Consider the following 12,173-nt stretch of genomic DNA (forward strand, 5'->3'; position numbering starts at 1 on the left):
GTTGAGTATATTGACTCTATTGACCTACAATCCACTTTTCAAACTGAACTTCAAACAATAATTAATTTTCCATGCTTTATTAGTTTATATGTCCTCCACTCTTTACTTAAAACAGTTCAGAAGTTGTGCAAGTTAAAATGCACACAAACTATGGGAAGCCAAGTATAAAGTAAAATGTTACAAAAAAGTCACTAACACATTTTTCTTTATTAAATCTAAATATTAAAGGCTAAAACTAAATGTGTAAATGTAACAATGGCATGTTAAATATTGTAGCTAAATGATAAATCTTACATTTAAGCTGAACAGAACACAGCGTTTGTGTTGGAGAGCAGCTTTAGTTGTGACATCATCATTCTGCGACAAAAGCAACGCTAACGCTGCTGAGATAGCATTTAAATTTTTAATTCAAAATGTGTTTATTGAAAACAATAATTCGAAGTGCAGCTTGCCATAAATGTACATTTGATGTATAGTATGGAACTGTTAGCAGCGTTAGCAGTGGCTTTTGTCGCAGGATGATGTCATAGCACAAGCCGCACACAAACAGCAAAGGCTGTGTTCCATTTTGAAGTAATTAAATGTAAACTTTAATTTTACATTTAGACTGAGAATTTAGTATTTACTAATAACATTTAATTTGAACATTTATTTAAAAAATGCTAAATGTAAGAGCAGTGAGCTAAACAACAATAAAAATAATAAAAGATTTTATTTTAGACTTCCAACAAAGAAAAATTTGTGCTTTTACATAGTGAACATTGTCTGTAAAATAATTTAAGTTAAAAAAATAAAATGTAGTGCCGACGTTTAACAAAATAAACATGGTTGCTGACCAAGCAAATCAAATCTTTCATTGAACAAACTTTTCTCTGATCGTCTGCAGAAACTCACACTATTGTAGTTTTGAAAGTACAGGCAAAACGTCTGTGACTGCGTGACACTGGAACTTGCCCAAGGGTAAAGTAAGCAATAAAAACGTTTAAAAAKACCCTGCAGGCACAGATGAGGACAAACACAGCCTTGGTGTTTGTTAGTGACAAAAGAACAAAATGAAAGAGAAAAAAGCTGGCATTAAAAAAAGAACATATTTTGCTTCAAACTGCTGTTGAACTTCCTTAAAAACAATCACATTTGGAACAACATATACAAACCTTAAACGAATACTACCGCAAAACAAATATGACAATATACTAGTTAATGTTCCAAGCTATTTATTCATTTTTTTTACCTTATCTGTATCACTCAACCCAAGTTCATTTGCAGATAATTTAAAGTCAACTACAAACACATGGTTTTACTTTTTGTTTCACATCAGCACTGGTAATTACCATAAAGAACAACGGTCCTGTGTCACCAGCAGGCATGGCAAAAGTTGAAAATTCTTCATAAACGTTAATTAATGTTTACAATAAACATATCATACTGTCTGGAAAAATAGTTTAAAATATTCATATATTCATTTCTAATATAGGAAAGCCATTTTTTTGAATGAAGTCCTTATGACAGGGATATTTTGACCATGGGAAAGGAAGATCTGACTAAAGCTGCCCCGCTTCCGTTTCGACACAGAGTCACAAAGTGAAGCTGTGACCTCATGTCATCCTGCTGCTCAGGAAAAGGTGGGTCAGAYAGCTGGGGGCTGAAGTTTAAATAGACACAGGGTTGAACTGTAATGTTGACTGGGAGAAGAGATTGGGAAAAATGTTAAGTAATCAACTGATTGTACTTACATAAGTGTTGAGATACTTTAGCAAATGGGTTTAACAAAAATAATCGCCTTCTTTTCCTTTTGATAATCGCATTGTATTAGCAATAATAATAATTTGGCAAAAACAGAAACACCTAATAGTTGGTTCTGATATCAAATTAGATTTGAACAAGATTGAACAATTTTTAGGAAAAAAAAAAAAAGAAAGACGGCACTGATAGATGAGTCTGAATGACTTTATTTGGCAATTTTGCCATTTTGAATAGATCCAACCCCTGATGGGGGAATAAATACGTAAATAAGATGTTGAAAGTTTAGGGAGAAACAAGATAATTAAGAAAGCTGGAGGCTGCAGATATGAAATTCGATGCCAGTGAAAATAAAAGTCCCACACAACATAAGTTTGCAATTAAGACTTTTGCTTTTTGTTCTCCAGTCTGTTTCTTTTAAAAAATGTTTCAAAGTATTTTGTTAAATGCATACAGTAGTGATGAAATTTATACCTTTGATTTAGTTCACTGAACATGCAAACAGATTTGGCTAATTTAGGGGTTTCGGTTCAGTTCAGAGTCATCGCAGTGATCCAGTCAACTGAGTGAGTGTTTGCACTGGACACGGACCCGGCCAACATAGACAAGCTCCTCCACTGGATCCTAACGATGCATTTCTAAACTTCATCAAGTTGTACTCTGACCCTCAGTTCATAACTATTTCTGTGTTGTCCTTAATGTGATCAGAAGATGAGATATATCTCAGAATAAAAATATTGTGGCTCGATATATTAGATTAAGATCTGGAAGGTCGGATTTTTTTCATGGTCTATGAAATTTTACCGACTTTTGGTTGTGTCGGTTTTGTTTTGAATTTATRAACTCTGAGAAATTACAAGGCTTATCTAAAACTTGACAAATTGTAAATCTGAGAGGTTGGAAATGTGGACTGGAGTTTATCAAACTGTCATTTCTTGAGGTAAGAAGGAGAAACTTGTGAAGAAATTTTTTCAACAGTCAAATAAATCATACATCATGGTCATGATAAATGAGCCTGGGCGTGTGTAATTGTACGTGTCTGTATATATGTGTGTGTGTGCGTATGTACGTCTGTGTTTATTAGAAAGAAAGATAAATTTTACATTTATGGATGTGCGCAGCTCTGATATAAATCCTGCGCTGGTCTCCAACATCACGCGGAGTCGGACCAAAAGATTCCCTCTTCAGCCATCTGCTCCCGGTTAAAGCTGTGTCACTATTACTTTGTGGCAAGTTTTCACACAACAAGTATGATGCTGAACAAATTCACACACATGCAGTTCATTTACACGCCCGCAAAGACACAAATGTTCCATCTACAAAGGCTCATGTACAAAAAATGGAATGTATTGTCTTCTAAAAACAAGAAGAATCAAAATATGTGTGCTTGAATAGAGACTCAAATCTTAAGAAAACAAACAAAAAACAAGAGTGTTAACTTTTTGTTTGTTTTCTTCAGGTAAAAATTCAAGCAAATCATAATTTTCAAATAGCTCACAGCTAAATATAGCTAAAAGCTAATAGACAACCAATAGATTACAAATTGCTAACAAACTGCTAATAGTTAAAAGTTTGCTTATTGCCAAGTTACTAATAATACTTTACTTATCAGATAGCTGATAATGAACAAAAAGCTAATAGCTATAGTAGCTATGGACTGCTAATGCTATCACTTAGACAATAGCTAAAAAGATTACTGATATGTGTGAGAATGTGATTAGTTTTAGGTTGCTAATGACTAACAGTTTGCTATCAGCTAATGTTGTCAGCTTGTCAAATACTGAATAATTTTTTATCTGAATTGCACATATTTATGTTAACACTTAACATCATAGAAAGCCATAGAGTTGGTATTACAGTGGGGTGCAAAATTTTGGGGAGCCTTGTTAATTTTCTTGATTTATTTTTATAAATCATTGATTGTTTGGATAAAATAAATCAGTTAAATGTATCATATAGGGGACAAACACAATGATATTTTGAAAGTGAAATGAAGTATGGTTTACAGAAAGTGTGCAATAATTGGTTAAACAAAATTATGCAGGTGCAATCCAATCCAAATCCAACTGTATTTGTAAAGCACTTTTTGCACCATAGTAGACCAAAGTGCTGTACAGAATCAACATTCCAACACAGCTCATACAAAAACAAACACAACCAAAATTAAGATAAGAATAAAAAAACCACAGAAAAAATAAAAACATGAAATAAAAAAACAAAGTAAAAACAAGAAAAAACCAACAAAAAGGCTAAAACCTAAATTAAAATCTAGAATAAAAACAAAAAAAGTTCTACAACATATAAAATCTAGTGTAAATGGACAACACAACCCCTCACACAGTATCAAAAGCCAAAGTAAAGAAGTGGGTTTTAAGACGTTTTCAAAACAGCCAGTGAAGAGGACTGTCYAAGTTGGAGAGGTAGCTCATTCCAAAGTTTAGGAGCTGCAGCAGCAAAGTAAGTTTGGTAAGTTCAGTGACCCTTGACCTCCATATTCAGGTGACTCCAATTATGAGAAAGGGTATTTAAGGGGGTCAATTGTAAGTTTTTCTCTTTTTTGCATCTTCTCTGAAGAGTGGCAGCATGGGAGTCAAACTTTCAAATGAGCTGAAAACAAAGATTGTTCACCGTCATGGTTTAGGGGAAGGATACAGAAAGCTMTMTCAGAGATTTCACCTTTCAGYCTCCACTGTGAGAAACATTGTGAGAAAATGTTAGACCACAGGCACAGTTCAAGTCAAGGATCTAAGTGGCAGACCAAGACAAATCTCCAATAAACAGAAGTGAAGGATGTTGAGAACAGTTAGAGTCAACCCACAGACCAGCACCAAACACCTACAACATCATCTTGCTGCTGATGGAGTCACTGTGCATCGTTCAACTATTCAGCACACTTTACACAAGGAGATGCTGAATGTGAGAGTGATGTAGAGAAAAACTTTTCTCCACCCACATCACAAACAGAGCTGCTTGAGATTAGCTAAAGCACATTTGGACAAGCCAGCTTCATTTTGGAATAAGATGCTGTGGACTGATGAAACTAAAATAGAGTTATTTGGGCAGAACAAGGGTCGTTATGCATGGAGGAAAAAGAACACAGCACTCCAAGAAAAACACCTGCTACCTACAGTAAAATGTGGGGTTGGTTCCATCATGCTGTGGGGCTGTATGACCAGTACAGGGACTGGGAATTTTGTTAAAGTTGAGGGACGCATGAATTCCAACCAATATCAGCAGATTCTGGAGACCAATGTCCAGGAATCAGTGACAAAGCTGARGCTGCTGAAGCCGGGGCTGCATCTTCCAACAAGACAACCACCCTGAACACTGCTCAACATCTACTAAGGCATTCATGCAGAGGAACAAGTCCAATGTTCTGGAATGGCCATCTCAGTCCCCAGACCTGAATATTATTGAAAATCTGTGGTGTCACTTAAAGAGAGCTGTCTGTGGTTGGAAACCATCAAACCTGAACGAACTAGAAATGTTTTGTAAAGAAGAATGGTCTAAAATACTTTCAGCCACAATCCAGACTCTCATTAGAAGCTGTAGGAAGCATTTAGAGGCTGTTATTTCTGAGAAAGGAGGATCTAMTAAATACTGAATTAAGGGTTTTTTTGGTGCCCAAATTTATGCACGTCTAATTTTGTTTAACCAATCATTGCACACTTTCTGTAAATCATATTAACTTCATTTCACTTCTCAAATATCACTTTTTGTACCCTATATGATATATTTAACTGATTTTTTAATCCAATCAATGATTTATAGTATAAAGGAAAATCAGGAAAATTAACAAGGCTGCCCAAACTTTCACACCCCTACGATGTAATATTTATTCAGATAAAGAATTTCAGCAAAACACTGAAAAAAACCTAAATATATTGAAAGAAAGTTGATGTGCATATCCTTATATTTTTAATCTGCTTAATAATAATAATAATAATAATAATAATAATAATAATAATAATAATTATTATTATTATAATTGGTCACTACTCTGATTTGCACGATAATTCCACCTTAGAAATCTTGGAGAAATACTTCAAGATAGTACATGTTTTCATTTCACAACATGAGCAGATAGACACTTATTTCGGCCATCTGTATTTGCCACAAACTAAACAGGTTCTTCAAACATTTTATAAGCCTGAATATATGGATCCTTGCTCTTATTTTCCAACCAGTGTGGACAGATTWAACGCTCAGATAGGCGATCATTCTTCCCCCCAGGCTGCAGCATATGAACTCGCACCACAAAAGAGAAGGGACTGATAGCTGTCCTTGTCAAACACCTCTCACCTTATACCCACACCCAGTGCTCAGCTCTTTTGCGCGTTACCTTTCCCTCCTCCACATCTTCTCCCTTGTTCTGCTTCAGTGACGCAACTGGAGGCTTGACCTAAAATCTGTGGTGATAAATGACTCCCATCTTGCTGATGCCAGCACTTTAAACAGCTAAGCAAAGATCTCAACCTTGACTGATCTGCTTTATTTATACATGAAGATGTCTACGACCTTGAGACAAAGCCCATTTTTGTAGCTTAATTAAGGCCACAGAGAGTTTTTCTGCCTTTTCACCCTTAAAAGATGTCCAGATATAGTAAGTGTTATTAGAGTGCGCATCATAGGGATTCATTTGTTAAATACACATAATAATCTGATAGTTTAAAACCAACCCAATTTTACAGATCAATGGACCAAACTAACCCTTTAACCCATCAGGAACAGGGTGCTGTTATTGCTGTTCTTTTATCTTTAGTGTTTTTAAGTGTTTAGTTTGTTTAAGTATTTATTTTCATGTTTGTTTCTTTTAGGATTGAGAATTTTGTGTTCAGTTGGGTCAACCTTTTATCACCACAACCAGTTAGTTTCCTACTCCTCAGACCTGTCCACGTTCACCTGCTCCATGTTTTTATTCAGACCAGGTGTCTCCACTTCCTCATCGGCTCTGTCCTTACTCATCCCTCATTGGAGTCCAGCATGGAGGTTCTGGAATCTTCTCTTGCTTCCCTGTGTTTGACTTTTGGGGTTTTCCTGCCACAACAGCTTTTTCTTCTTTTTAAATAACGGCAGCACAATGGATCAGCGGTTAGCACCAACGCCTCACAGCAAGAGGGTACGGAGTTCAATCCCTGGTTCAGACCTGGAGTCTTTCTGTGCAGGGTTTGCACGTTCTCCTCGTGCTTGCGTGGGTTTCCCCCACACCCCAAAAATGTACAATACTCTGCCTTCAGGCCCAGGCTGCCCTTGAAAAAGAGATCTGAGATCACAATGGGATTTGCCTGGTTTTTAGCACCTATAGCTTCAAACTGCTATAGAACCAAGTAATGCAATTTTAGAAAACCAAACCCACTATTGAATGCAAAATAAAGTTATTAACAAAGCCAACCAGGTAAATGTCCTGATGCATCTCAGTAATCCAGGTAGAAAAAAAAGTAGGTCCTCTGGTCGGGTTCTTCTTCAGTGAAACGTTTCGTCTCTCCTCCAAGAGACTTCTTCAGTCTACCCAACCAGGTGAAGCATCAACAACATTAAACTAACTTACTTTTACATTCTAAATCAGAGGTCCAGTCAGTTTTGATTGGGCCAGCTTGTAATGGCTCATATCAACTGGGTCAGTTTTTTTTTAGTCAAACCAACCCAATCATATGACCTAACACAGCAGTTTCCAAAACAACCCAGCAGTTTTTAGTGTGTAGGCTGAATTGAAAGTTAATTGCCAGATTACACAAAAAATAAATTAAACAAAATTATTATTTAAAAAAGTCAATATGTTGTTCAACAATCACGTGAAAGGAAAAAAAACATCTAATTTTAATAATTATTGGAGACTTTGTTTCATCTTTTTTCATTCTGCAGAGACACTCCTTTGTCTCCAGAAAAAGACTACTTCCACTGGAAGGAGCTGGGGGGCACCAAAGTCTGCTCTCCACCAGCCTCTCTGCTGTATTCAACAGCCTTTCCCTTGGCTCTGTCCCCCCCTTTTGTGTGGCCACTCGAATAAATTATCAGCCGGTAAACTGGGGGGGAGGATGAGGCAGAGGAAGGGGATGGAGGAGAGGAGTACTCGGGGTGTGGGAGGCTGGGCCTGGTGGCTGTGTGTGGAGTCGGCTTTCAGTTTGAGAGGTGCCCGGTTCTGTGAAGCGGCTCAGCCACATCGTGTCTGACAGGGTGGATGCTGAGGGGAGACAGAAGGAGGAGGGGACCGGCAGGAGAAGAGAAACGGGTTCAGATCAGCCAGACTCCGGTCAGGGCAACACGGGAGCCTCTTTTTTTCTGCGGATCAAGAAGAAGCGGCGCAGCTTCCCAGCTGATCCAAGAATAAWAAAGCGCGCTCACCTGATCCAGAGACGCATAAAGAGTGACCTGCTCCTGTTTAAATGGATTAAACAGCAGCTGAGAGTTGGCACGGCTGGCTTCCATTGTGGATATTATGTGGAAAAATATCTCGGTTTAGCTGGACAGCTCGGCTCCATTCAAGATTTTTATTTTTTTATTTTTTGGTGCAGGCAGATTGGCTGTCTTTGACTGGAAACCCCTTTGCATATTAATCAGGATTCCAATACGGGGAGAGATCCAGAGCGCACATCATCCAGAGCTGAGTGGATCCGATGAATGTAAGTAACATTATTTGGTTTTAAACATTCTCATCCAGCATGCTGTGTTAGGTGATGTAAATGAAGTGATGTTGGGTGGAGGCTTCTGGTTTTCTATATGAAGGGGTGCACCCTGCATCCTCACCCTGTATGCAGAGCTGCTGAGACGTGCTGTGATGAGTGGCACTAAGATCAGCTCAGCATCAGTGTACCATGCAGCAGCCTTAAAATACTGATTACTGATCACTGTCTGCAGTGAAGAAACCAGACTGCATAAAACAAAATGTTTCCAAGTTAAATCAAAACATAACTGTCTGTCCCATAATTTGATTGTGCTTTAAGGAACTATTATTTCCAATACAAAAGGTAAAAATGTGCATTTTCTACAAAAAAAAAAAAAAAATGCAGTGCAAATGTCTGAAAAAAAGGAAAAGACAAGCTGAAACAGAGTTGAAATAAGTTGAAAACAAGCAAAACAAAAGTTAATTTTAGATGAACTGATCCGTTAATCAGAGCAGATGCTCCAACAATCAGGCAACATGAGCTAAATTGAGCCAAACACTTAAAGAGCAGAACAGCTAAAATCCAAATTTGGCTAAAAAATGTTTTTTTTTTTCGATCAGGTTTGGCAACTTCAATTGCTACTCTCTGTTTCGGAGCAAAGACAGCAAAGGAAACATCATGATGAGAATGAAAAAGTAGGTCAGCATCAGTAGAAATGTATACTTTAGTGGAGATAATTAAGGTATTTTTTTTTGGTGAAAAACACTCACCTGTAAAAAGAAAGCAAGTCCAGCTGTTTTGTTTTGAAAACAGAATTACCATATGCTGTATATAAATAAAAAAGTTGTTTCCCTCTAACATAAACTGTATTTATAACATCAACTTAAGTCCTTGTGGCTAAAAGCTAAAAATGGGAACCCAGGGGCACATTTAMGTGCCTTAACCACAATACTTAGACATATCTGGTGTCCGCTCTGCTTACATCTACATCTCTTGCTTTTCCACTGCACAGGGGGATACAGATATTCATATTGTTACACTATCCTTTTACACGGACCCGCATGCTCCGGCTCAGCAGTGCGTTGGCCTCAGCGTCAGCCTCAGGTCTGCAGAACACCAGCAGCAAGAGTTTGGTTTCTCGTAGAGTGATGAGGAGTGCAGAAGGACTTTTTTTTTTTTACCCCTAACATGAACCATATGGACATCTAGTTGGCTGAGTAGGGCCTCTGTTTTGTGCAAACAACTTCTGGTTCCTCTTATCAGCTGCGCAGAGGAACAGAACCTCAATTACAGGAGCGGGGTTCAGGCGAGGAAGAGCGTTTTCACCACGGCTTAGACGTGAATTCTTAGATGGGTTTTATTCATCTGCGTTGAACGTTTGCCAGGAAGGAGTGCGGACATGACCGTCCGTCTCCGTGTCTTTAACGGTGTCTGGATCAAGCCTGTCAAGGCAGAGAGGTCAGTTCATTGGGTTCCGTGTCAAGTCCTTTCAGAGCTTATCAACAGAATAAACAGTCTGCTGTTTATCTGGCACTTTCTGTAGTTCTGTGGAGCTGAACGGGTGAGTATGATGGTACAGGGTCAGACAGGGTCAACCGCTTGATTTCAGACCAGAGCCAAGCTGAAAACAATGTATTTCACAGCAAACATCTGAAATTACATTTTGAAGGTGCACATTGTAGTCTATTTTTTTTGGAAGTGCTCCCCTAACCACTCCGCCACAGCCGCCCCGATTGAAATAATAATAATAAAAAGATATATGCTACGAATATACTAATCAGTGGGTTAACACATATTGGGGTAGGTAGACTGATGCAATAAAGTTAGTCTCTTGTTATTATTAATTCATGTTTGAGTTTTTCAGTTTACTGCCACACATAGCATGTTTCCAGCCCATCTGCAGTTGTTTCAGGTTGTTCCYTCTGAGTCATTTCAAAGATCTCATTTTGATTATTTGGCTTTTGCATGAAGCTCAAAATAGTGGTCTGTTTGCACTTCATTTTTCCACTACGTTCCAAAGATCGCACTGCTCACATAGTGGAGCAGTTATGAACATAGTGTGAGCGTGTAGCATTTAGAGTAGTTTTATACTTCACAGAATTGATGCACGGAATTGGGTACAAGAGTGTTCACAATCTTGTCAACTCCATCCACGCAAGTTTCACTTTATTTTCAGGCAGAATGATGGATCGGTGGTAAGCACTGATTCCTCACAGAAAGAAGGTCCAGGGTTTGAGCCCTGGTTTGGACCAAGGGTCATTTTGTGCAAAGTTTGCACGTTCTCCTTCTGTTTGTTGGTTATTCTCTGGATACTCTGGTTTCTTTCCAGGCCTCCCTTTCAAAGGAGATCTGTGATCTCAATGAGATTTGCCTGATTTTAAATAGCAATTAATCATGGGCGTAACCGCCATAGGCACAGGGTGGGACATGTCCCCACCAACTTCCAGTATCTGTGCCCTCTGTCCCGCCCACTTTTTTCAGCCGAAGCAGAAAATAAAACCTTTAAAAAATATGTCCCCCCTACTTTTAAGATGGTGATTACGCCCTTGGCAATTATTATTAATTTTTACTGGTTATATAGAATACTGCCATGCTACCTGTCATTTTTGAGAAAATATGATGACAAATCCAAGAGATTTTGAAGTGGTTCTACAGTGTACAGACATCACCTTGTCTCCATTACACCTGAGTCAGGCTGGCAACTATTGATTAAGATGAAACCCTGTGTCTCTAGTCTTTTAGAATAATGATGTATACTGTATTTCGAAATACCCAAGATTAATATTTTTTTTCTTTTGCAGCTCTCAAGCAATCTTTAGAGTTTATACTTTTGGGATACACAACATAATCAAAATGCACATTTACCACCCACTTTGTCACTAAGATCCTGCCAGTACTGTTTAAACTAAAACCCACATTAAAGAAAAAAAAACCTTTTTTTTTCTAATCTATTGAGCATTTGCACAATTTCATCCCAAAAAGCTTCTTTCTCACAAGAACGAAACAACCTGCATCGTGCATCAAGAAACTTTTGCAGATGAAACGGGAAGATTCTTAAAAGGAACCCAGACTAGTTGTATCGTTAAACATCATTTCGTAAGCTTTAAAACAAAGACAGTAAAAATACTGTAGGCTTTTTAGTTTTTAAAAATGTTTAAAAATATACTAGCACACAGGSGGTGACATTTTATCAACGCCACATAGCATACCGGGTCAATAATGATGCTTACTCAGTATGAAGCTGCGAATGAGCCCTTTAAATTAAAGTGCTTTGACAGAGGAGATAATTTAGAAATAACTCAGCGCGTAATGGAAAATGTGGATGAAGAACAACAGAGCTGCTTCATGGAAAGAGAACTTCAGTTTAGCCTAGCTTTCACGTTAGCGCCCAAGCTATAAATGACAAGTGTTAGTTCCCAAGCTAATAATGTCAGCTTGGGAACTAATGCCATATATACACGTATGTGTGGCCATATATAAACATATATGTATGTATTTGCTTAAGTGTTAATGCTATATGCCATTTAGGTGGAGTTCCCTTTAAAGTGTCTGTAACATCAAATTTTTGTAATAATTATGAATAAAATTTTGGAAAGTTAACATTGATAAAATAGGTAAAATAAGTATTGAACACGTCACCATTTTTCTCAGTAAATATATTACTAGAGGTGCTAATGACATGAAATTTTCACCAGATGTCGGTAACAACCCAAGTGATCCATACATACAAAGAAATCAACCCATAAATGTCAAGAAATGAAGCCAGGTGATGTGAGTGGGAGTCACCTGTGAACGATGGTCATGTGATGTGAGTATCAGTCACCTGGAGGC

At 37.8% G+C, this 12,173-nt stretch overlaps 1 protein-coding gene across 1 annotated transcript in view; it reads left to right on the forward strand.

The window, feature by feature from the left end:
* The first annotated feature begins 7,783 nt into the window (after positions 1-7,783).
* Positions 7,784-12,173, forward strand: part of dchs1b (dachsous cadherin-related 1b) — a 97,585-nt gene continuing 93,195 nt past the window's right edge. The window contains exon 1 of the mRNA XM_014003262.1: positions 7,784-8,360. The gene's annotated coding sequence lies outside the window, so the exon portion shown is untranslated. The remainder of the gene's footprint in view (positions 8,361-12,173) is intronic.

This window comes from Austrofundulus limnaeus, unplaced genomic scaffold, assembly GCF_001266775.1.
Source record: "Austrofundulus limnaeus strain Quisiro unplaced genomic scaffold, Austrofundulus_limnaeus-1.0 Scaffold17, whole genome shotgun sequence".
In the NCBI taxonomy this organism is placed as follows: domain Eukaryota; kingdom Metazoa; phylum Chordata; class Actinopteri; order Cyprinodontiformes; family Rivulidae; genus Austrofundulus; species Austrofundulus limnaeus.